Source organism: Herpailurus yagouaroundi, unplaced genomic scaffold (assembly GCF_014898765.1).
Source record: "Herpailurus yagouaroundi ecotype Mexico unplaced genomic scaffold, PumYag 160, whole genome shotgun sequence".
NCBI lineage: Eukaryota > Metazoa > Chordata > Mammalia > Carnivora > Felidae > Herpailurus > Herpailurus yagouaroundi.
Window position 1 is genome coordinate 31,997,072 of NW_024412401.1, and position 24,167 is coordinate 32,021,238.

Sequence of the window (24,167 nt, forward strand, 5' to 3'; positions counted from 1 at the left end):
CAAAAAAGGCTGCTTGGCGAATAAGTCTCTGAGGGCACATGGGGGTAAGATGCTGGGGTCTCAATGCTCTGTGTGCCCAGCTGCAGAGGGAGTGATGGGATCCGCCTTCTCCAGAGCAAAACATTTCAGTGGCTCTTCCCTACTGGCCAGCCAAGGTGCTCAAACCCCATGGTGGCTGAGGAAATGAAGATTCTAGAAACATGGCTTAGGGAGCGGGATGGGGCAAGTAAAACTCTAAAGCTCTTCTGTGGCCCTGGCAGGGCATCCCTGTGGCTTAGCAGGGATGAAAATGTATCTGGCATGTCTGGCGAGAGTGGATGTTGGGGAGAAGGGGGGTTCATGTACGTAAGGGCATCTGGCTGAGGGAGCCCGACAAGTCACAGCAAGAGTGTCGTCGGTGAGAGCGGGGATGGGATAGATCCCACTCTTTCCCCAGAGGAGATGGGATGCAGGCTGCCCATGTTGTACAGAGATACGAACAGCCGCCCCTTGAGACCAGATGCCCCAGCGAAGCATGAGGTGTGGGAAGCAATCTCTTTCCGGTTCCTTCAGGGACAATGGTGAAGTTTAAAGTGATGATGGCAGGGACGGTGCCACTTTGGAAACCCCAGCATGTGATGCTCCGTGTCGTATAAGATGATCCCCTGGGGGTGGGCCTGGGTGCTCCCAAGAGGTCCCTGCCTCAGTGACAAAACATGGTCAAAGGCAACGTGGGCATCACAGGTCACTGAAGGAGCTGGAGTGGAAGAATGTGGGGGAAGTGTTTGTGAGTTACATGAGTCAGCCCAGGATCGTGTGTCCAGAATAAGCACGAGACTCCCAGTGGGTGGAAAGGGCTCAGCTCCTGCATCAGCAAGTAAGGGCATTATATTAGCTTCCCATTTCTGCTGCGACAAATCACTGAAAAATCAGTGGCTTAAAATAACAAAGATTTATTGTCATACAGATCTGGAAGTCAGAGGGTCTCATGGGGCTAAAATCAAGGTGTCACAGAGCTGCGCTCCTTTCTGGAGAGTGCAAAGGAGAATCCTTTTTTCCTTGCTTTTTCCATCTTCTAGAAGCCACCCAAATGCCTTGGCTTGTGGCCACATTATTCAGGCCTCTGTTTCCATTTTCACAAATCCTTCAGCTCTGATACTCCTGTCTCCCTCTTATCAAGACCCTCATGATTACATTGGGCCTTCCTGGATTATCCCCTAATGTTCTGACCAGTGATTGGCCATCTTAATTCCATCCCCAACCTTAATTCCCATTTGCCGTGTAACCTAACATAGTCACAGGTTCTGCGGATTGGGAGGTGGACCTCTTTGGGGGGACCATTATTCTGTCTGCCATAGGCATAGACTAAAAACACTGTATTTTCAGGATAACCCCAAGACCACCTGCAGGTTGGCAAGGCCTGGGGATACTAGGTTATGCTTAGGAATATTTTTACCTGCATGAGAATAACCTAATGAACGTGGCAAAAACAAAGCAAGTGCTGTCGACATGGTCTATATGTAAAATTAGAAACCATGGTAGCGGCTGGGTGGCTGAGTCGGTTAAGTGTCCGACTTCAGTTCAGGTCATGATCTCACGGTTCTGTGCTGACAGCTCAGAGCCTGGAGCCTGCTTGGGATCCTGTGTCTCCCTCTCTCTCTCTCTCTGCCCTTCCCCTGTGCGTGCTCTCTCTGTCAAAAATAAACAATAAAAAAAAAAAAATCATAAGCACTTTGTTGTTATGTTCTAAATACCATCTCTTGTTCAATATAAACTTTAGAGAATTTCCCTCCTCTGGTTTTAGGAAGAAATTTACACATTTGTATTGCCGTGTTACACACAGACCAAGCAGAGGCAGTTTTTGGTTAGTTTCCTTGTTTTTGGTTGTTTTAGTGTGATCTTTCTCCTCAATAATCAAAACCTTTCTGATTTTACAGCTGAATGTTCCTAAGTATTCCTACTGCTAAATTCAGAAGAGATCATCTTTATCTGGAATTATCCTAGCAGTGGGAAGAGTAGACCGGAAAATCTAGGGAAATCAGAAAGATCCATAAGGAAACTTGCAATTGGGAAGAGAAACAGATGAGTTCTTCCAACAACAACAAAAATTCTGTTCTTGCCAATCAGTTGTGGGGTAGCTGGGGGCCCCCGGGAAGTTCTATTTCTTTTCCATCTTGCCTAAAATAAAATAGTCTTAGACGTAGAGGTCTGGTTTGATCCCCATCCTGGACCCAGTAGGCCACAAGCTAATTTTTTTCTCCTTTTTACCCCCCTGGTATGGGTCTGGTTCCTCTTTACTTCTCCAGGCTTATCTCTCTCCACACCCCCTCCAGCCACCTGTGAGGTCCAAGCACATGGGAAGAGCCATCATTCTGAGAAAATGCCAGCACCCTCACACCTACTGGCCTTGGCAGCCTCTCCCTTGTTTTTTTGACTCATCACCCTTTGAGTTCCAGCTCAAAATATCAGCCATTCTGTGCAAAACACTGCACCGTGCTCAAAGATTGGCGAGTAGGCCTCTGTCTGCCAAGCACAAGGAAGGAGAACTGGAGCTAATGAGTCAGTTTTTAAAATCCTCAGAGAAAGCCTTTACTGCTCACATCCCACCAAGGCCTGTGATGAGAGCGCTGTGTACATGGTCTCGTTTTCTCGCTGTGCCTCACATGGACCTTATGAGTCAAATCTTATCATCTCTGCTTTTTGGCTGGCCAACATTTAGAGAAATTGGGAACATGTCCTGAGCTATGGAGCTGGCAAGTGTCAAAGCCAGGCCCCGACCCCAGTCTGCTAATCCCCAAATCCATGACCTTAACCTCTATATAGTACTGCCTGTGCACCAGAGCCAGAAGCAAAGGGCATAGGCAGTCCATAGAGGTGGCCAGTACAGTAGATCGAGCAGGGAACTGGCCTGAGAAAACTTTGGTTTCAGTCCTAATGGGGCCACTTGCATGCTGTGGAGTCCTGAGGGGGTCCCTTGGCCTCTCTGAGCCTCAGTTTCCTCATGCCTGTCTCATAAGCTTGTTGTGAGGATCAGATGGAAGAAGCCCATGAAAGCCTAGGTGATCTTTCTCAACTGAGCATCAGGGGATTATCAAGGGGCATTGGGAAAGGCTTCTTGGCAGAGGTAGGCAAACAGATGCAGGAACAGACGGCCTCTATCCTGAGCCCTCAGGGCAAACACCAGGCAGATAGAAGACACAAGGGGCCCAGCTGCACAAGCACCGGCTTTCTCCAGAAGCTCCAGATGCTGCAAAACGTAGGTGGGACAGTCCTTGGCTTGGTCACATCCCACTGCTCAGGGAGTCAGCTCTGCTCTTGTGGTAGGAAAAAAAGAAAAACAAGAAGACTCGGAGGAGAAAAATCCAGGCCTGCTAAAGTGATGAATCAGTGGGAGAGATGAGCACTCACTCCAGACCCGGACTTATGATCGGCTACCTTTCATGGAGCCACACCGTGAGCTCATTCGATGAGAAAAAAACCCGGCCCAGTGGGCCTGGGGTCTGATAGACTGGGGGTCCCCATCCAGGTTGTGCTTAATGTCTGAAACTTGGAGTCTCAGCTTCCTCATTTGTAACATAGAATGATAACTGTTCTACTACCTACTTTACTCTGGGTGGATGAGTAAATGGAATAAAGAAAATTTAAATTCTTTTTTTTAACGTTTATTTATTTTGAGAGAGAGAGAGCGAGGGAGAGGCAGAGAGAGAGAGGGAGAGAGAATCCCAAGCAGGCTCCATGCAGCCAGCGCAGAGCCTGACGTGGGGCTCGAACTCACAAACCATGTGATGGTGACCTGAGCCCAAATCCAGAAGTGAACGCTTAACTGACTGAGCCACCCAGACACCCCAAGAAAATCAAAATTCTTAATAATGTAGAAAGTGCCCACTAATGGTACTTTTGTGGGGTGGGGAGCCACGCAGCTGGGAGACAGGAGTGTGAAGGGATCTTTTCACTGTGTACCCTTTGTACGTTTGGGGATTTTGAACCATGGGAAGGCGTTACTTATGGAAAAAGTAAACTTAGAAAAAAAAAAAACAAAGTCCGCAAGAAAGTCAAAACCAATAAATGCAACTATTAGTCACTGTCAGCAGCAGCATCCCCATCATTGTTATTTAAAAGGCTTTTCCCCGATAATCTTCCGAGTTTGTGCTTACCAGGTACTAAGGAGAGTAAGTCCTCAGTCTGGGCGATTCCTGGTCTCCCGCTGCACCACACGTGGGTTCAGATTTCTTCTGCATCTGCGGGGGTCAGACTCCTTGGGGAAAGTGGGTGGAGAAATGCCAACTTAACGTCACTTGCCACAGACCATGCAGGAGCCATCGAAGAGGAGCTGGAGCCCTTTCGGGTGACCTTGGAGGGATTTCCAGGAGTGCTGCTGACCGAGGAAAGCCAGATGCGAGGAAACCGGTGGCCTCATTTGACAAAACAAAGACCAATAGCAGATAGCTACAAACAGCAAAGCACAGGTTCGTACCAGACTGTGAACAAGGGCTGACTGCGGGGTGCGGATAGGGTCGGGGAATGAGAGCGGAAGGTTGGTGATTGATTAAAAAAGTGAATAATGCCCTCTCATTTATGAAATTTATACATTTATGAATTTGTGAAATGTATACGCATGTATGTATATAAATGCACAAGGAGGTGCAAGAGAAGGTGATAACCCACATTGATGGTGACTAGCTTAGGGTGGTGCCGTTTTAGGTGACTCTTTTTGTTCAGATATTTATATGAATACACTTGACCCTCGAACAACACAGGGGTTAAGGGGCACCAAGCCCTGCACAGTCAAAATCTACATCTCACTTTTGACTCCCCCAAAATGAACTACTAACAGCCTGCAGTTGACTGGAAGCCTTACCAGTAATATAAACAGTTGATTAACATGTATTTTGTATATTGTATGTATTATATACTGCCTTCATACAATGAAGAAGTGAGAGGGAAGAAAATCTTACTAACAAAATCACAAGGAGGGGCACCTGGGGGGCTCAAATGGTTGAGCGTCTCTTGATTTTCAGCTCAGGTCATGATCCTAGGGTTGTGGGATCAAGCGCCACCTAAGCGTGGAGACTGCTTAAGATTCTCTCTCTCTCTCTCTCTCTCTCTCTTCCCACCCCCACGTGTGCACTCTCTCTCTCTCTTAAAAAAAAAATCACAAGGAAGAGAGGAAGAGAAAACACATTTGCAGTACTGTACTGTATTTATCAAAAAAATCCACATATAAGTGTGCCCATGCAGTTCAAACCTGCATTGTTCAAGGGTGAACTGTAGTCCTCATTATCAAAAATCGTTATGTATTATTTATGCAATCAGAAAAAAAAATCGAATTTCAATGTGAAAGATAAGCAAAACAAACTAAGCACCTGCTGTGTACCACTGTAACAGCTGGCATTACAAATAAGGTCAGATTTCTTTTAAAATTCAAATGGGATGATTCTAAGACTGTTTACAAAGGAGTCCTTCCCCCGCCCCCCTCCTTCCCCTACCTACTCTGGTAAATCCCAAAAGCCCAGAAGGGTGGTGTTGACCCCCGGGCCCCACCTGTGCCTGCCTCTCTGGCCACAGGGAAGACTGGCTGCTGAAGGTGGCCACCATGCCACCGTGAGCACTGCCCCCTGCCATCGCCCTCCCCCTCTGGATCCCCGCAGCACCTCCAAGTTCTCAGTGTAGGTTGAGGCGCTGTGTCTTCTGATTGCCACCGCAGATGCTCACCCTCCTGTTCCTCACAATGGTGGGTGTTCTCCCTTTAATGTCACCCTCGGGGAGCCTGGACCCGCTGCAGAAATGAGTGCCAGGGGACAGTGCTTTAGTGCCAGCACTCTTCTAGTTCGCACGCACGTGCACACGCAGACATGCACACACACGGCTACTTCCTGCCGGCCACCCTGCAATGCCACGGCATCGGTGCTCCCAGGCCAGCCTGTCCTGCGTCCTAGGAGGAGTGCCCACCCTCCGTCCTCAGCGCCAGTCCTGTGGCTGTTGTGCTTGTTGCTTGGGGTTGAACCTGGAATCCACCTTGGGACCTGCGCCCCTAGGGGCTGGAGGCCCCACAGCTCTGGCGGAGCCACAGTGATGAGGGGACAGAAGGCTGGGAGTGCTGTCAGGGAGGATGCCACAGTCCCTCTCCAGACCAGGGGTCAGGGGGCTGCACCCTCCTCCTTCCAGCTTCCTCCCCACAGACGGCAGTCTCGTAGACAAGAATGAAGTCACCCTGCCCTCCTTGGCTCGCTGTCCCTCCAGACTGCACCGGGACACAGTGCTGTCCTCTCCCTCGTGGGCCCAGTAGCCAGGCCTGTCCTGGAGCCTGACAGTTGTCTCGGGCCGGGTGGGGAAAGGGTTATGATTAGAATTGTGGTTACAGTTGCAGTTAAGGTCATGGTTCAGGCTCACCTGGGTGGAAGGGGAGAAGGAGTGAGCAGATCCAAATTACAGCCTCCAGTCCAGCTTTACAGCAAAAAAAACTGGCATTTTGATCCTTTAGCTGACTCTTCTGAAGTGGCTTAGCTCTCATGGAACGGAGGCATGTGACTAGTTAGCCAGAACCCAATAAGGAACCACAACTTGACATGAGAACCCTCTTCGTGGTTGCTCCGTGTCTCACCGTCAGGTTCCCTAGAGAAAGTCCCTGCTTTGTCTGGTACCAAGGGCCACTTCATCATTTGCCCCAGGATAAATGGCAGCCGGGATACCTGCTGCTTTGTCACTTTGACCCCGCAAATAGGGAAATCAAGTAATGTGACGGTTGACATTTCCCAAGCTGTTTGTTGTGTAGTCATATTCCTGTAGATTGAACAACTAAATTGATCTTCAGTCAGCTGGTTGCCCTACCCTTTTAGGGAAGGGAGTGCTTTGCTTATGGTGCCTGATTTAGCCTTTCAGCAGCCCTACAGAGTCACCATCATTTCTCCATTACAAGTGACAGAATGGAGTCTGAGAGGTAACACACCTTTGGTTAGGGCAGAGTCTCAGCCCAAGTCTTTATGAGCCACCTCAGACGTAGGGGCACCAGCCCAGTCAAAAAAAGACTCAGAGATCTGAGTTTCAGCTCCATGGGGCCCCTCTTCTAAGTTTTAATAATTATACCATCTCCGTTTGGTTCCTTGTTTCCTCTAGAAATTGTAGCAGATCAAAACACAATGAGATACCACCTCACGCGTGGTGGAATGGCTGTCATCAAAAATGTGAGACATAACAAGTGTTGGTGAGGATGTGGAGGAAAGGGAAGGCTTGGGCACTGTGGGTGGGGAGGTGAAGTGGTGCAGCCACAGTGGAAAACAGTATGGAAGTTCCTCAAGAAATTAAAAACAGAACCACCATAGGATCCAGCAATTCCACTACTGGGTGTATATATTCAAAGGAAATGAAAACAAGATATCAAAAACTTATTTGAACTCTCACATTTATTGCAGCATTTTCATAGTAGCCAAGATATAGAAATAACCTAAATGTCTATTAATGGATGAATGGATAAATAAGATACACACACACACACACACACACACACACACACACACACAAACAGAATACTATTCGGCCATGAGAAAGAAGGATATTCTGCCATTTTGGACAGTATGAATGGATCTTGAGGACATTGTGTTAAGTCAGAAATAAGTCAGATGTAGAAAGACAAATACGATATGATATTACTTTTTCAAAGACAGGAAGAGTAACAGCATCTTTGTGTGCCAATGGGAATGACTATGTAGAGCAGAGGGGGGAAGCGTTGCTAGAATACTATTCCTATGGTGCATGAATGAGAGACTACACATCAGTCATTCTTCACCCTCAATCCTTGGTGTTGGATGGTTGGATTGTTTTCATTTATTCAGTGTTGTGGAGCCATGTGTCTCTTTTGTGGATATCTCCACCCTGATAGGAAGGATTCTGGGAACTGGGAAGACAGTTTGAAGAGATGAAAGACAATGCAAATTTCCTGTTGTACTTGCTTGAGCACCTGGACACACAATCTTCAGCTCCTTAGGCACCTCTGTCCTGGTTTGCCAAGTTCTTGGTTAACAATTGGTGAGATCCTCTGTAGCTCCCAGAAAGCGGCATCACTGGGGCCCCAAGTTTCACATCCTACTTCTAATTACTGGTGTTCTCTTTCTGCCACCATCAAGACTGAGGATGATATGACCAGGAAAAAGAGTGAGATGCCAAGAAGGTAGGAGGAAAACTTGAGAGGAAGGTGTGGAGACCCAGAGAAGTGAGCCTCGTGAAGAATGGGGTGATTAACATGAGACTCACAGAGAGGCCAAGGGAGATAAGCACTGGAACGCACCCACTGGGTTTGGCAAAAGGAGGCTATTGACCTTTGTCAGAGTGGTTTCAGTGGAGAGGTTGGGAGCAAACCAGATTGCTGTGGGTTGAGGATGTGTGGAGGCGAGGAAGTAGAGACCAAGTGTGAGGGATATTTGCTCAAGTTATTTGGCAGTGAAGCAAAGGCAAGAGATGTGATGATGACCCGAGGGCAAGTTGGGGTGAAGGGAAAGTTGTTTCAGGCTGGGAGATATTTGGTGGGTTAAGGTGCAGGAACGAGATACCCGGAAGAAGGATTGGAGATCAAAGACAGAAAGGGAGGGGAGTCTGTGGAACAGAGTTTTGAAGGAGATGGAAGGGATTCTGAGTACAACCCAAGGAGAAGAAGGAAAATAAGCAAAAATACAACGATGATTTGAGAAGAAGTTGGGTGTTCAGTTGGTGTACAAGTTTGTGTAGGAGACAAAATTCTGTAGGATGAGGGCCTCTGGGAAATGCGAAATGAGGCAAAATATTTTTGAAGGGCTAGATCAGCAAGCAGGCAAGAACTAAGTAGAGGATTTGGGAGCGACATCATGGGCCCACTTACTCCACCAGCATGAATTTAGAGAATTTAGAGTGATGTTCCCTGCTCCCCCAGATAGGAGGCAAGTAAATGTGACCAAAGGACAAGGGGCAGTAACATGACATCTCCAGATCAGGAATAATCGACACTATAAGTAAGGATTCTGTCAAGTATTACAGATGCATTCCTACCCACCCAGTGATAACATCTAAGAATCAGGCTTACCATCCTTGCTCTCTCTGGCCCATTGCAATGTGGTGGGATGACAGAAACTCAACTTCCTCTTTCTATCAAAGAAAAAAAAAAATGGAGAATCAGAGAGGAACTATTTAGAAAAGTTCCAGGGGTTCCTGGGTGGCTCAGTTGTTTGAGCCTCCAACTCTTGATCCCAGGGTTATGGGATCAGGTCATGATCCTAGGGTCATGGGATTGAGCCCTGCATCGGACTCCAGGCTGAGTGTGGAGCCTGCTTGGAATTTTCTGTCTCTATGTCTGTCTCTCTCTCTCTCTCTACCTCTGCCCCTGTCCCCCATTCGTACGCTCTCCCTCTCTCTCTCTCTCAAATGAAAAGGAAGCAAAGAAAAGAAAAGGAAAAGAAAAGAAAAGAAAAGAAAAGAAAAGAAAAGAAAAGAGAAAAGAAAAAGAAAACTTCCAGACAGCTCAGTCAGAAAGGAAATCAGCTAATGTGGGGCTCTCTGTAGTAAAAACAGGATAAAGAAGCTTCTTTGAGCATAATAATGCTAGGGCTGTGGTGTTATGAGGAAAAGGGTTGATATTTTTCTCCTAGAAGAAATATGTATTCATCCTATGAGAGGAGACTGTTCCCTTTGGAAGAAGGCTAATGGCTTCAGTGGTAAGGGCTGTTGCCCTCGGCTGGTTCAGAAGGAACGAGCTGCAGAGCTCAAACTGAAATTAGAGCACACCAAGCCTCCACACCCCCTCCTCATCCCAATCCATGGGAGTGATTGGAAAACAGGTAGGGCAGCATTTCCCATAACAACTAGTGAAACAGGGTTCCAGAGTTTGCGAGATGCAAAAACTGAGTCAGAGCTCGGAGGTGGGGACAGTGGGTTGAGGAAGTGGCTTAAGGAGAGTACGTGGGAGGAATAGGACAATGAGAGATGGGGGAGTCAGAGAAAGATGGGGGGTGAGTCTGTATTGATGTGGATGGCAGAGTGGCTTCCCAGGCTGAGAAGTCATGCGGAGACTCCTGCCTAGAGGTCCCCAGTGTGTGACTTACTCCTCTGATGTCACCTTCTTGAAATGCTTCATATTATTTTGAACAAGGGGTCTTACATTTTCATTTTGCACTGGGACCTGCAGGTGATACGGCTGACCTTGTGGGAAAGTTTTTAAGAACCTAAACACGGTGATTGAAGTCATTGCTATCACTTTGGGTTGATGTTTGATGTGTTAGTATTAAGGCCAGTTGTATACTGCCAGGCAGAAAACACCACAAATCAGCCAACATCTCCAAGACAAGAGCCCCTCAGCCTTCGTATTCCTCCTCACAATAATAGGGGATGACACTTTACCCACACCTGCTACCGCCATCATGACATAAAAAGGAATGGCTCAACTACACCCTGGCAGACAAGATAATGCCCTCATCCTTAATCCCCATGAGATGGCATTGTGTGGTTGCCATTACCAGAGATCTGTGTACCTCTTGGCTCCTTTGAAGTAAGCCAAGTACCTCTTGGCTCCTTCAGTTTCTCTTACTGCTCTCTGTCCTTCATTCAGCAACCATCTACTGGTAGTTATTAGATGACACATGGAGTGTTCCATCTCCAATCCACCCAACAAGACCTCAGCATGTCTTAGCTACCCTTCAAAATAAAGGATTTGAGCTCTGCGCTGACAGCATGGAGGCTGCTTGGGATTCTCTCTCTCTCCCTCTCTCTTGCCCCTCTCCTGCTCATGCTCTCTCTTTCTCTCTCAAAATAAATAAATAAACTTAAAAAAAAATAATAAAGGAGCCCAGTAGAGAAAGGCCTGGAATGAACAGGAAGGAAGGAGTGGCCACTTTCTCCACCCACTTTTCAAGTCAAATTCAAATTCAAAATCCTCTCTTCTCCTGTTGCAAGTTCACAATTTGAAAAGTAGCAATTTATCTTGCAGTATGAGGGGAGACTGGTTGGCTCAGTTGGTTAAGCATTTGGCTTAGGCCATGCTTAGGCCGACTTTGGCTCAGGCCATGATCTCATGGTTCATGAGTTTGAGCCCCGCAATCGGGCTCTGTGCTGACAGCTCGGAGCCTGGAGCCTGCTTCGGGTTCTGTGTCTCCCTCTCTCTCTCTGTCCCTTCCCCCCTGTGCTCTCTCTCTCTCAAAAGTAAATATGTAAACATTAAAAAAAAAGTCTATCTTGCAGTACGAATTTAAAACCTTATCATAAATTTCCAAGGGTGCCTGGTTGGCTCAGTTGGTGGTTCAGTCAGTTAAGTGTCAGACCCTTGATTTTGGCTCAAGTCACAATCTCAGGGTTTGTGAGTTCGAGCCCCATGTCAGGCTTTGTGTTGACAGTGTGGAGCCTGCTTGGGATTCTCTCTCTCCCTCTCTCTCTGCACTCCACCGCCCCCCCCTTCGCTCGTGCACTCTGTCTCTCTCTCAAAATAAACATTTTTTTTTGTTTGTTTTTGTTTTTGTTTTTTTTTTTCAATATATGAAATTTATTGTCAAATTGGTTTCCATACAACACCCAGTGCTCATCCCAAAAGGTGTCCTCCTCAATACCCATCACCCACCCCCCATCAACCCTCAGTTTGTTCTCAGTTTTTAACAGTCTCTTATGCTTTGGCTCTCTCCCACTCTAACCTCTTTCTTTTTTCCTTCCCCTCCCCCATGGGTTTCTGTTAAGTTTCTCAGGATCCACATAAGAGTGAAACCATATGGTATCTGTCTTTCTCTGTATGGCTTATTTCACTTAGCATCACACTCTCCAGTTCCATCCACATTGCTACAAAGGGCCATATTTCGTTCTTTCTCATTGCCCTCTGGTACTCCATTGTGTATATAAACCACAATTTCTTTATCCATTCATCAGTTGATGGACACTTAGGCTCTTTCCATACTTTGGCTATTGTTGAGAGTGTTGCTATAAACATTGGGGTACAAGTGCCCCTATGCATCAGTACTCCTGTATCCCTTGGGTAAATTCCTAGCAGTGCTATTGCTGGGTCATAGGGTAGGTCTATTTTTAATTTTCTGAGGAACCTCCACACTGTTTTCCAGAGTGGCTGTACCAATTTGCATTCCCACCAACAGTGCAAGAGGGTTCCCGTTTCTCCACATCCTCTCCAGCATCTATAGTCTCCTGATTTGCTCATTTTGGCCACTCTGACTGGCGTGAGATGATATCTGAGTGTGGTTTTGATTTGTATTTCCCTGATGAGGAGTGACGTTGAGCATCTTTTCATGTGCCTGTTGGCCATCCGGATGTCTTCTTTAGAGAAGTGTCTATTCATGTTTTCTGCCCATTTCTTCAGTGGGTTATTTGTTTTTTGGGTGTGGAGTTTGGTGAGCTCTTTATAGATTTTGGATACTAGCCCTTTGTCCGATATGTCATTTGCAAATATCTTTTCCCATTCCGTTGGTTGCCTTTTAGTTTTGTTGGTTGTTTCCTTTGCTGTGCAGAAGCTTTTTATCTTCATTAGGTCCCAGTAATTCATTTTTGCTTTTAATTCCCTTGCCTTTGGGGATGTGTCGAGTAAGAGATTGCTACGGCTGAGGTCAGAGAGGTCTTTTCCTGCTTTCTCCTCTAGGGTTTTGATGGTTTCCTGTCTCACATTCAGGTCCTTTAACCATTTTGAGTTTATTTTTGTGAATGGTGTGAGAAAGTGGTCTAGTTTCAACCTTCTGCATGTTGCTGTCCAGTTCTCCCAGCACCATTTGTTAAAGAGGCTGTCTTTTTTCCATTGGATATTCTTTCCTGCTTTGTCAAAGAGTAGTTGGCCATACGTTTGTGGATCTAGTTCTGGGGTTTCTATTCTATTCCATTGGTCTATGTGTCTGTTTTTGTGCCAATAAATAAACATTTTTAAAACAAATTTCCACACTGGAGTCTAGAGAGAAGTAGGCCTTCTAGGCACTGGTGCAGGAGGGAGGTACAAAAACAAGTGAGATAATCACTCAACATAGTTGAAGACAGAAGGAATCCTTGTCTGAACGTCCATTTCTAGCACGTTCTCCATGGGAACACGTGGAATGAAAATGACTTTCCCCCTTTACACTGCATTTCCACTTCTCTCCTCAACCACTGGCAACAGCTTTGTGTATATTCTCCTAGACACCCTCTCTTCACATGTCATATGTGTGTGCATATATCTTACACCTAATTTTTATACTGTATAATGTAAATTTTTCTCTCTCAACCATGTTTAAGTGTGCGGTTCTGTGGCATTAAGTACATTCCTATTGTTGTGCAACTATCATCACTGTCCATCTCCAGGACTCTTCCCATCCTGCAGATTGAAACCTTATATCCATTAAACAATAGCTCCCACTCCTCCCTCCCCCAGGCCCTGGTGAGCACAGCTCTACTTTCTGTCTTGATGATTTTGACCTTTCCAAGGACCTGCTATGTCTCAGTTCATTTGAGCTACTATAATGTGACACCATAGACTGGGGAGCTTATAAGCACTAGAAATTCATGTCTCATAGTTCTGGAAGTTGGCAGTCCAAGAGCAAGACGCCAGGAGACTAGGTACCTAGAGACGGCCTGCTTCCTGGCTTATGGACGGCTCTCTTCTCCCTGTGTCCTCACATGGTGGAAGGGGCAAGGGAACTCTCTGGGGTCTCTTTTATAAGGGCATTAATCCCTCATTCATGAGGACTCTACCCTTATGACCTAATCCAAAGGCCCCACCTCCAAACACCGTCACATTTGGGGGTTGAGTTTCAACATATGAATTTAGGAGAGACACAAACATCAGCCTATAGTATCATATAAATGGAATCCCATGGTATTTGTCTTTTTGTGACTGGTTTGTTTCACTTAGCATAATGTCTTGGAGGTTTTTTCTGTGTAGGACACGTCAGAATTCCTTTCCTTTGTAAGACTGCATAGTAGTCCATTGTATGTCTATACCACATTTTGCTTAACTATTCACATAGAACTTTTTTTTTTTTTTAACTTCACACACTTCATCCAAAAAACAACAACCTTACGAGGGAGGTACCATTATTGCCCCCATTTTACAGACAAATATCCAGAAATACAGATGAATATCCAATAACCAGAGAATGATGAAGTAACTTCCATAGTGAAGCATAATGGTAAGAGTTCCGTCTCTGGAAACAGAATGTCACTTCTTGGCTGTGTTACCTCGGGCAAATTACCTAGCCTCTCTGCTTTAGTCTCCTCTTCTCTTCTGCAGAATGCAAATACTAATAGTACCTATCTTATAAGATTATTGTGAGGATGAAACAAGACAAGCCATGATAATGTTTGAATAGCAGCTGGCACATCATGGACACTCAATATATGCCAACTATTATTAACATTATTTAAAAAAACATGCCGATCTGGAGTGGCTTGGAAAATGTTTATGACACAATAGCCAAAGCAAAAAAAAGAAAAAGAAAAAATCCACTAAATACTGTATCTCCTATGATTGCAATTCTGTGAAAACTCTGTTCATTTATGGAAAAAGGACTTGAGGGAAATACACATATGTGAAAAGAATTTCTCTGTTAGGGTTAGAGATTATGTATAGCTCTTAAAAAATTAATTCTTGGGGTGCGTGGGTGGCTCAGTCGGTTAAGCGTCCTACTCTGGATCTTGGCTCAGGTCATGATCTATGATTCGTGAGCTCAAGCCCCATGTCAGGTTTCATGCTTCAGGTTTTGTCTCTCACTCTCTCTGCCCCTTCCCCGCCTGCACTGTCTCTCTCTCAAAATAGATAAATAAACTTATAAATAAATAAAATTCATTCTCTGAAATCTTGTAATTTGCAACAACGTGGATGGAACTAGAGTGTATTATGCTAAGCGAAATTAGAGAAAGACAAATATCTTTTGACTTCACTCATATGTGGAATTTAAGATACAAAACAGATGAACATAGGGAAGGGAAGCAAAAATAATATAAAAACAGGGAGGGGGACAAAACATAAGAGACCCTTAAATATAGAGAACAAACAGAGTTGCTGGAGGGGTTAGAGGTGGGGGGATGGGCTAAATGGGCAAGGGGCATTAAGGAAGACACTTGCTGGGATGAGCACTGGGTGTTATATGTAGGGGATGAATCACTGGATTCTACTCCTGAAATCATTATTGCACTAAATGCTAACTAACTTGGATATAAATGAAAAAAAATAACATAAAATAAACAAATAAATAGAAGAGAAAAAATAAAATTCATTCTCTAAGGGGCGCCTGGGTGGCTCAATCGGTTAAGCTTCCGACTATTGATTTCGGCTCAGGTCATGATCTCATGGTTGGTGAGATGGAGCCCCGCTGAGAGCACGGAGCCTGCTTGGGATTCTCTCTCTCCCTCTCTCTCTGCCCCCCCCCAATAAATAAATAAACATTAAAAAAATAAAAATAGGGGCGCCTGGGTGGCGCAGTCGGTTAAGCGTCCGACTTCAGCCAGGTCACCATCTCGCGGTTCGTGAGTTCGAACCCCGCGTCAGGCTCTGGGCGGATGGCTCGGAGCCTGGAGCCTGTTTCCAATTCTGTGTCTCCCTCTCTCTCTGCCCCTCCCCCGTTCATGCTCTGTCTCTCTCTGTCCCAAAAATAAATAAAAAATGTTGAAAAAAAATTAAAAAAAATTAAAAAATAAAAATAAAAATAAATAAAACTCATTCTCTAATAAGAAAGGGAGAGAAGAAAGGAAGTAAATTCCAACTATGGACTTTGTCCTTGAAGATGCAAAGGAGGTTCTCAAGCACCCCCCCCCGCCCCCCCCCCCCCAAACATATGCCTGAGCCATGCTGGGCTAGCCCACCATGCTCTCTTCTCTCCAAAAGCTGCCTTGTGGCTTTGTCCTTCCGAATTACAAACATCAGTGATTTGTCTCCATGGTCATTCATTTACCTATTCATTTAATAGATATTTACAGAGAGCCTCCTGTGTGCTAGACACCATTGTGGGCACTATATATTTGATGGTGAACAAGACAGGGAAGGCCTTGGAGGCTGACTTATAATGAGGAACTTAAGACAGTAAGGCAACAAATTCATGAATAAAAAAGATCAGATAGTGCTATGCAGAGAACTAAAATACGGGATTGTGACAGTGGCTGATGGTGTGGCTACTTTTGATGGGTGGTCAAGGAAGGCTTCTCTGAGGAGGTGGCATTTCAGCTGATGGCCAGAAGGTACCAACCTGGGAATACCAGGAGAAGAATATTCTGGAGAGTGGACAGCATATTCAAAGGCCCTCGGACAGAAACCTGCTGGTGAGTGTGGGGGAGGAAGAAAAGCTAGTGTGATGGGTGAGGGTAAAGGCAGGGTGAGATGAGGCCAGATTGGGTCAGGCTTTGTGAGGGAGGGCAAGGATTTTGAATATTATTCAAAGCAAGATGGCAAGCCATTGAAAGGGTTTTATTTTTTAATTCTTTAAGTTTATTTATTAATTTTGAGAAAGAGCGAGCAGCAGAGGGGCAGAAAGAGAGGGAGAGAGAGAGAGAATCCGAAGCAGTGCCCCACTGTCAGCGTGGAACCTGATGTGGGGCTCGAGCCCACAAACCGTGACATCATGACATGAGCTGAAACCAAGAGTAGGACGTTTAACTGACTGGGCCATCCAGGTGCCCCAAAAGGTTTTTAAAAAAAATTTTTTTTCAACGTTTATTTATTTTTGGGACAGAGAGAGACAGAGCATGAACGGGGGAGGGGCAGAGAGAGAGGGAGACACAGAATCGGAAACAGGCTCCAGGCTCTGAGCCATCAGCCCAGAGCCCGAAGCGGGGCTTGAACTCACAGACCGCGAGATCGTGACCTGGCTGAAGTCGGACGCTTAACCAACTGCACCACCCAGGCGCCCCCAAAAGGTTTTTAAATAAGGAAGTCACTTGATCTCATTTATGTTTTTAGAAAGATCCTTTGGCTGCCATGTGGCAAACGGATTGCAGGGAGGGCACTGCAGTGACCCAGTCGAGGGCTGCTCACGGATTAAGGTGTTGGCATTGGAGGAGAGAAATGGATGTTGTGATATCTTTTGGAGGCAGAGGTTCTAGGACTTGCTGAAGGCCAGGGAAACAGAGGAATTAGAGAAAATTCCTAGGTTTTTGGCTTGGGTAATTGGATGCTAATAACTTTTATGGGGAAAATTGAAGAAGCAAATATTTCAGGGGGAAAAAAATCAATAATCCCATTAATGATCTTAGTAGAAATATCAAACAGAAAGTTCATTATGCGAGTCTGGGTTTCCAGAGAAATATCAGAGCAAGAATCACAGGTTTGGAAACCTCCATATGTGGATGGTATTTAAACCAGGAGATTGGCAGGATCACCCAGGCAGAGTGTAGATGGAGAAGAAAAAAAGCCGAGGACTGAGTCCTGAGTTTTTTGAAGCTGAGAAATTAAACAGAAAATGGAGAATCTGAAAAGGAGACTGAGGAGGACCAGCCAGTGAGGTAGGAGGAATATCAGCAAGTAAGATTGCCTAAAGCCAAGAGAAGAAAGTGTTTCAAGAAGGAGGGCACCAGTCAGCTGTGTCGAATGTTGCTAAAACATTAAGTAAGATGAGGAGTAAACACAAGGTACTGGCAGCAAGGAGGTCACTGAATTTCATTGCAGGCATAATGAACATTGGAAGCCATACCAGTTCGTGAGCCCGGTAGGAAAGGGTTTGAATTTTAGTTCCACCACCTACCAGCTGTGTGACTGGACATGTTATTTAATTTGCCTATAAATTTGGATGATGACAATTACCTGATGGGATTGTGTGAAGTGTAAATGAGGTAAAATACACAAAATTGCATAGCACTTAGTACATATTGGTTCCCATTTGGGGAGCAGCTGTGGAAAGGCGGGAAACTTAGGACAGCCCCAGGGCAGAGGTCTTGGTGTCCTCAGGTTCTGTTTTTGAAACGTTAGAAGTGCTTGTTTTCAAGTAAAAGAAAAGGGTTATTGACCAAGAAGCAGAAAGTTTGGGTGGCTGACTTTGTCAAAGAGGGAGATGAGGGCAGGTTTCTACCATTGCATCCCAGGCTGAGCTCTTAGCTTCTTGGCGTGGCCTCAGGCGTCTTCTCTAATGAAATTTGAGGTCATATGTTTTCATACCAGTTGGGGACCATCCTCACTCCTATTATGTTCTGGACTGAGCAGAATGGATTGAGGCTAAAGGTGACTGACTTGGTGTCTAAAACCTTGAATGGTATGTTCTGAGCAAAAGTGGTATTAGGGGTAATGCTCCTGTTACTTGGGCAAGTTTCCAGGACTTACAAAAAATTCCAAGGGGTGCCTGGATGGCTCAATCAATTAAGCATCCAACTTCAGCTCAGGTCATGATCTCACAGTTCAGGAGTTCAAGCCCCGCATCAGGCTTTATACCTGCATACCAGCATGGAACCCGTTTTGGATCCTCTGTCTCCCTCTCTCTCTGCTCCTCCCCTGCTCGCTCTCTCTCTCTCTCTCTCTCTCTCTCTCTCTCTCAAAAAGAAAGAAAAGAAAAAAGAAGTTCTAGACCCTGCAGTAAGAAGACCATGGTTCCCCTAGCCCTTGCATGGAGAGAAGTGGATCAGACATAGAAGCAGATCCCATTTCAGGGTATATTTGTGCTTTCTTCATGTAGAGAGGTAGCTGTGACTATGGAGTAGAAAATGTCCAGAACGAGTGGTCACTGAACAGCAGTGAGCAGGTGTTGGAGTTAGTGCTTATCCCAAATGGTCAGGTCTGGAGTCATCCAGTTCTTAGTCCCAGGAGTTACTGGGAAATGTCAGGGGCTGAGTAGCGAAACTGCCAAGAGATGTAAATGAGAATGAGTGCCAGGAAAGCAGGTAGTGCCTAGGATAGGGAAGGCATCCATTCTACACCCCCTTGGTCCATGACAGACACCACTAATCCATCCCAACTCATTCCCACTAAACCTGAATTCAGCCTCTAATCTAACCCAAACCTAAACACATTCTCAACATAGAGTTCTATGCCACCACTACCAGTACTTTGACCTTTGCCTACAAGACAGACCTAGTAAATATTCTCGAATTAGGACAAGTTTACTAATCTAACTGGCGCTCAAATAACTTTGTACAGCCTAAGTAGAGGAGTGAGTCTGGAGTGTAATAGTATCTTGTAGCACCTGACCATCATCTTCAATCCTTCATTATATGAGACTGATTTCAGGAGATGATGGAATTTTGGAATTGAACTTTCCTGGGCATCTAAGAGCAGTTCTTTTCAAATGTTATGATCTTGGTAAATGCAGACTCTGACTCAGTAAGTCTAGAGTGGGAGGTGAGATTGTGCATGGCTAACAAGCTCCCAGGTGGTGCCGATGCAATTGAATGAACTACGGTCTACACTTTGAGTAACAAGGGAATTGACCATGTTAAGCAATGACTCACCAGAGAGGAGAGGAAAATTTCAGACAAACAGGAACCTAATAGGGCTCACAGTGTTCTAGAGAAAACTTGGCAAGATCCTGCAGCCACCTGGACAAGCAATCCAGGATGAGGTAACTCTACCATGTAGACTCATGTTATGAAATATATGAGTAGCTTGAAGAGAATACATGCTCCAAACTTCCATTGCCTTGTGTGCAAGTTGCCACGCATGAGCGGAGAAAGGTGATGGCCACTGGGCACCTCACCTTGTCACTTGGGAAGAGAGGCAGTGAGCAGGCTTCCAGGAGATTCCTTGGACTTAGCTGGGATCAGGACAGGATAGGGGGAAACTGCAGTGTCCCAGGAGTAGAGAAAGTGGCCAGGGGCTATGCCCTTTACAATAGTAGATCCAGCTTTTTCAGGACCAGAGATAGTCCTGGAGCATAAGCAACTAACCTGAGATAACCTCTCTAACTCACTTCTTTACCTTCTCCCTCAGTTTCTACAGAGAATACTTGTTCAAGCAGCCTTCCTGTCAGAGGAGAGCTGAGTTAAAGATGGTTTGCTTATGGGATCTTTAAATGCATGTATTTCGTATTGAGTACAACCCTGGCTAGTCTCAAAGCATATTCAGATAGGTGACTGAAGGCTAAAGTAATTGGTTATGAAAGAGGGCACAGAAGAATATTGGGGAATGGCTACCACCACCAGACATAGGTCTTCTTGAGGGCCTCCATGCTAAATGTACCAGTGTGCCACACCAGGCAGCATAGTGTGATGGAAAAGGTACTGGTTTGAATTCGAATCTTAACTCCTCACTTAATACCTCTGGATGTTGGATAAGTTACTTCGTTTCTCTGAACCTTGTTTTCCTCATTGGCAAAATATTATCTCCTTGCAGGGCTAATGTCAGATAAATGAGGCAATGAATGGATACATGCTGAAGGCAAGACTTGCCTCATCCTAAGCACTCATGCATGGGAGTTCCCTTCCCAGCTCCACTTCTAAGAACACAGCCCCTGCTGCCCATGAGGAGCTTTGGCAAGGTTGTTGATTACCCCACCTTGTCTCTGCTGGACTGTCTTCCTCTTCCGTCCAACATGCCACTGGGAAACACATGCTTCTCTTCAATCATAAAATGAAAATGTGAGTGATTAATGAACCACTGTATTTGGACATATCTAGAATGACCATACATCACAGCACATCCAGAACAAGGATCCAGCTTATACCTGATGTCCTGTCCTGTTCAGCAATATAATACTCTCAAGGGTCCTGGTTTGGGTGATAAAGTATAAACTCTAAGGGGCTGTGCAAATACTAGGCAGTGTACATTGTATTTTTGGTTGGAAGTTACTGCTGCTAAGCCTACATTAAGGCTGGAAACACAAGAGTTGAAATGGTTCTTTTTACCTTCCTTATTTGACCTTATTTGACCCCCTTATTCCTACCTTTTCCCTTGGTCTGAGGGGAGGGACAAGAGGAAACCTGAGGAGTTTTGATGACTGGAGAGAGCCTCAGGAGCAGGAAAATCTCCCTGGCCAGGAGAGTACCCTCCCAGCTCCCCCTCCACCCATGCCCACCATCAGCCACCAGGCTCCCTTCCAGCCCCACCCAAGACCAGTGACTCACCCCCATCCAGGCCTAGACCTGTCTTCAAACAGTGCATGAAGCGTCTCTGCTCTCTCTCTGCCAGTGAGGGTGGCAGATATTGTCCTGAGAATGTTAAACCCACATGCACTCTGGGAAGCCAGATCCTGGCTGGGCCACCTGGATGGATTGTTCCAACATCTCTCTTCAATCCTCCTCCTCTCCTCCCCCTCCCCTTACTCCTCCTCTGCCTCCTCCTTCTCCTCCTCCTCCTCTTCCTCCTCCTTTTTTCTCTTTCTCTTTCTCTCTCTCTCTCTCTCTCTCTCTCTCTCTCTCTCTCGCCTCTTAAGGGAGCTAAAATGAAATTGAGCAATACTCTGGAATAACTGGGTCAAGTCAGCCATGTGTGGGGAGGAAGAGACAATTGACTGTGTAGGTGACTTCGGATCAGGCAGACGCACCATCAGCCAAACAGGAAAATCTGGAAAGTCTATGCACTGACTATCCAAGGACCCCTCACTTACTGGGTCAAGGCCAGCTCCGCTCAGAAAGCTAGAGAGCTTTTACCACCAAGCCCCTAACCATCAGCTTCATCTCCCTCCATGTTCAAAACATACCTTAGTCTTGAGCCACACTGGACTTTGCTGTATCTCCTGAGTATGTCAACTATTCATGCCTCTGTGCCTTTACCCATGCTGTTCCTTTTCCTTATGGTGCTCTCTCCCTTCTTTATAGCTCTGAAAACTCCTACTCCAGCATCTGTTTCTCTGAGATTTCCCCAGGCAGAGCTAGTTTCCTTCTCCTCCCTCCTCCCAAAGCACAGCACCTGTATTTCCATCAATGCTGTAGAGATCTGCCTCCCAGCTCATTAGATTGTTAGTTCCTCAAGAGAGGGAACTTGTCTTACTCATCTTTGTATTTCCAGAGCCCGTCACCATTTTTGGCTCATGTGAGGTACTTACTAAGTGTATGTCAAATTGGTGAATGAATGAATGAATGAATGAGTGAGTAATGGTAAGAGGGTTGGCTACGGGGTCAGGATTGGTGTCCCAGCTCTGCCAGCGGCCACTGTGTGATCTTGGCCAACTCACTTAACCTCTCCTAACCTCAGATGCCTCACCAATAAGATGGCAATAATAACACCCACACTACCTACCTCATAGGTCAGCAGTGAGGGCCCAGTGACATAAAGTATGGGAAAGCACCTTGTAAGCCAGAAAGGGAGATGAAGGCACTCCAACCCCATGAAGTCTGCTACATTAATTGGGCTTCAAAGCCCTCACTCCTGGGTGAGGTGTGCACTGGGAACAGAGGCCTCTAGTCTCTGAACTCTCCAAGAAACTGTCAACAGAAGTATCTTTCAGTGCAAGCACAGAGACAGATGGATGTGCTTATATGGAAATGTGTTTTTAACAAATATAACATGAGAATGGAATTCTTTTTTCCCCACATCAAGCCTTGATAGCTAATTAATTCCACCTGGAGGAGAGAGCCAGGGTTTGGGCAAGGAAGAGTCCTTATTCCTTGTTTGGGAAAGAAGTTACGGTAGCTATCTCATGAGGATCTGGGGAAAGGCAACGGATAAACCAAGTCATTTCATTTGAAGGATCTCAAAGATTATTTAGTCTGACCTCATCGTTTTACAGGCAACCCAGAGAGGGGACATGATTAGCGTAAGACACTGGGAATTGTCAAAACTGGGCATGACCTCCACTGCTTTTTCTCCGACATAGCCAATTCTGCTGACCCCAGACTGGGATGACATTTCTTAGCCAGAGTCTGTTGATGGTTGTTAGACCAGCCTGTAGACAATGTTAATGATCCAAGGAAATACTCTTCATAGCAGACTTCATTTTTTTCATGGCAAATATTGTGCCCAAAAGAATGCTTTCAAATTGATGACCCTTGTTACCCTCTTGCCTTCTCTCTAATAATCTCCGTTTTGTCAGGTCTCACATAGTTTTGAAATATTTATCCCTTTAATATGCCTTTGATGTGTGGAGTGCCTGACTAGATGCCAATGGCTGTGCTTTGGGACAGTGACACAGGGTCCAACAGGGGGTGCTGTGGATTGGTCCCCAGGTGACCTGGATTTCCACTCCCTGACCCTGACACTGTGGCACCTTAACAAGACATTTCCATCCTTTGAACCTTTGTTTTCAAATCCATGAAATAAGGCTGAATTCCTTCCTGATTTCAGATCTATGAGATGAACATGGATTCTTGATGCTCACCTGATAAGAACAGGATGTTGCATTCAGATTTATTTTCTTAACTCAGGTGTCATCCCTAGTCAGGCTAGGAGCACATGGTAGGGTGGGGTCCAAAATGGTGTTCCTCAAAATATTTGAGCAGGATGTTAGGTAAAATTTCAGCTGCGGCTGGTAGTTGAGTCTGGGTAGCAATTATCTCTTCTCTGTCTTGCTCTCTAGGACACTGAGGGATAAGAACTCTTGGCCTTAGCCACAGTCACAAATTTTTTGTTTGTTTACCATTACTAAATTATTAATTATTTGAGCTAATGTTCTTGACTTTGTTCCTACCTTCTCTCCTGGCCATCTCTTCAACCCCTATAGCTTCGACTACCACCTAGATGCTGAGGATTTCTCAAACTATTCTCTTGATCCAGGGCAGAACCATATACTCTTTCCTTTGGGCATCATCCCTAAGCTTTAGACTATACATTGAATATCTCCTCCTGAGTGTCCTGCAGTCCCACCACATTCAGCATCTCCTCCATTCCCTTGTTGCTGCTCTCTGCCTTCCCCATCTTAGTAACGATGCCATATTCAACCAGCTGGCCAAGAAGAGCCCTGTAAATCATTTTGATGCCTCCCTTGTCTTGCCTATCCCAGGTAACTCCTTCCCTAACCCAGCTCACATTCTTCTTTTCCTATTTCCACCACACTTGCCCTGGTTCCTGCCTTATCATCTGTCACCTGGACCACTGTATCAATCTCTTAATCTACCTTCCTGCTTCTTCCTTAGAACCTTGTCTTCCAAACTATCCTTCACACTGCAGCTGTGAGTGCTTTTTATCCCTGATATAATTTGAATCACCCAGGATGCTTCAACACACTGATCCTTGGTTCCACCCCCAGAAACTCTAATGTCATTGGTGTGGGCTGTGACCCAGTATGAAGAGTCTTAAATATTCCTCAGCTGATTTTAAAATAAAGTGAAGGTTGAGGGCTACTGTGCTAAAATAATTTTCTTAAACAACTTACAGGGTGAAGTATGAATCCTATAACTGGCATTACTTAACCATTCCCAACCAGCCTTCC

General features: G+C 45.6%; 1 long non-coding RNA gene across 2 annotated transcripts; it reads right to left on the reverse strand.

Moving 5' to 3' along the window:
• Positions 1–731: 731 nt before the first annotated feature.
• LOC121034796 (uncharacterized) lies at positions 732–21,169 on the reverse strand. Of its 2 annotated transcripts, XR_005792618.1 has the most exons (6): positions 20,926–21,169; positions 20,357–20,418; positions 9,029–9,090; positions 5,631–5,755; positions 4,134–4,234; positions 732–844 (listed from the first exon to the last, which is right to left on the reverse strand). It is a non-coding gene; the product is annotated as an uncharacterized LOC121034796 (long non-coding RNA). The 2 variants fall into 2 exon arrangements; XR_005792619.1 differs by lacking the exon at positions 20,357–20,418.
• Positions 21,170–24,167: the final 2,998 nt, after the last annotated feature.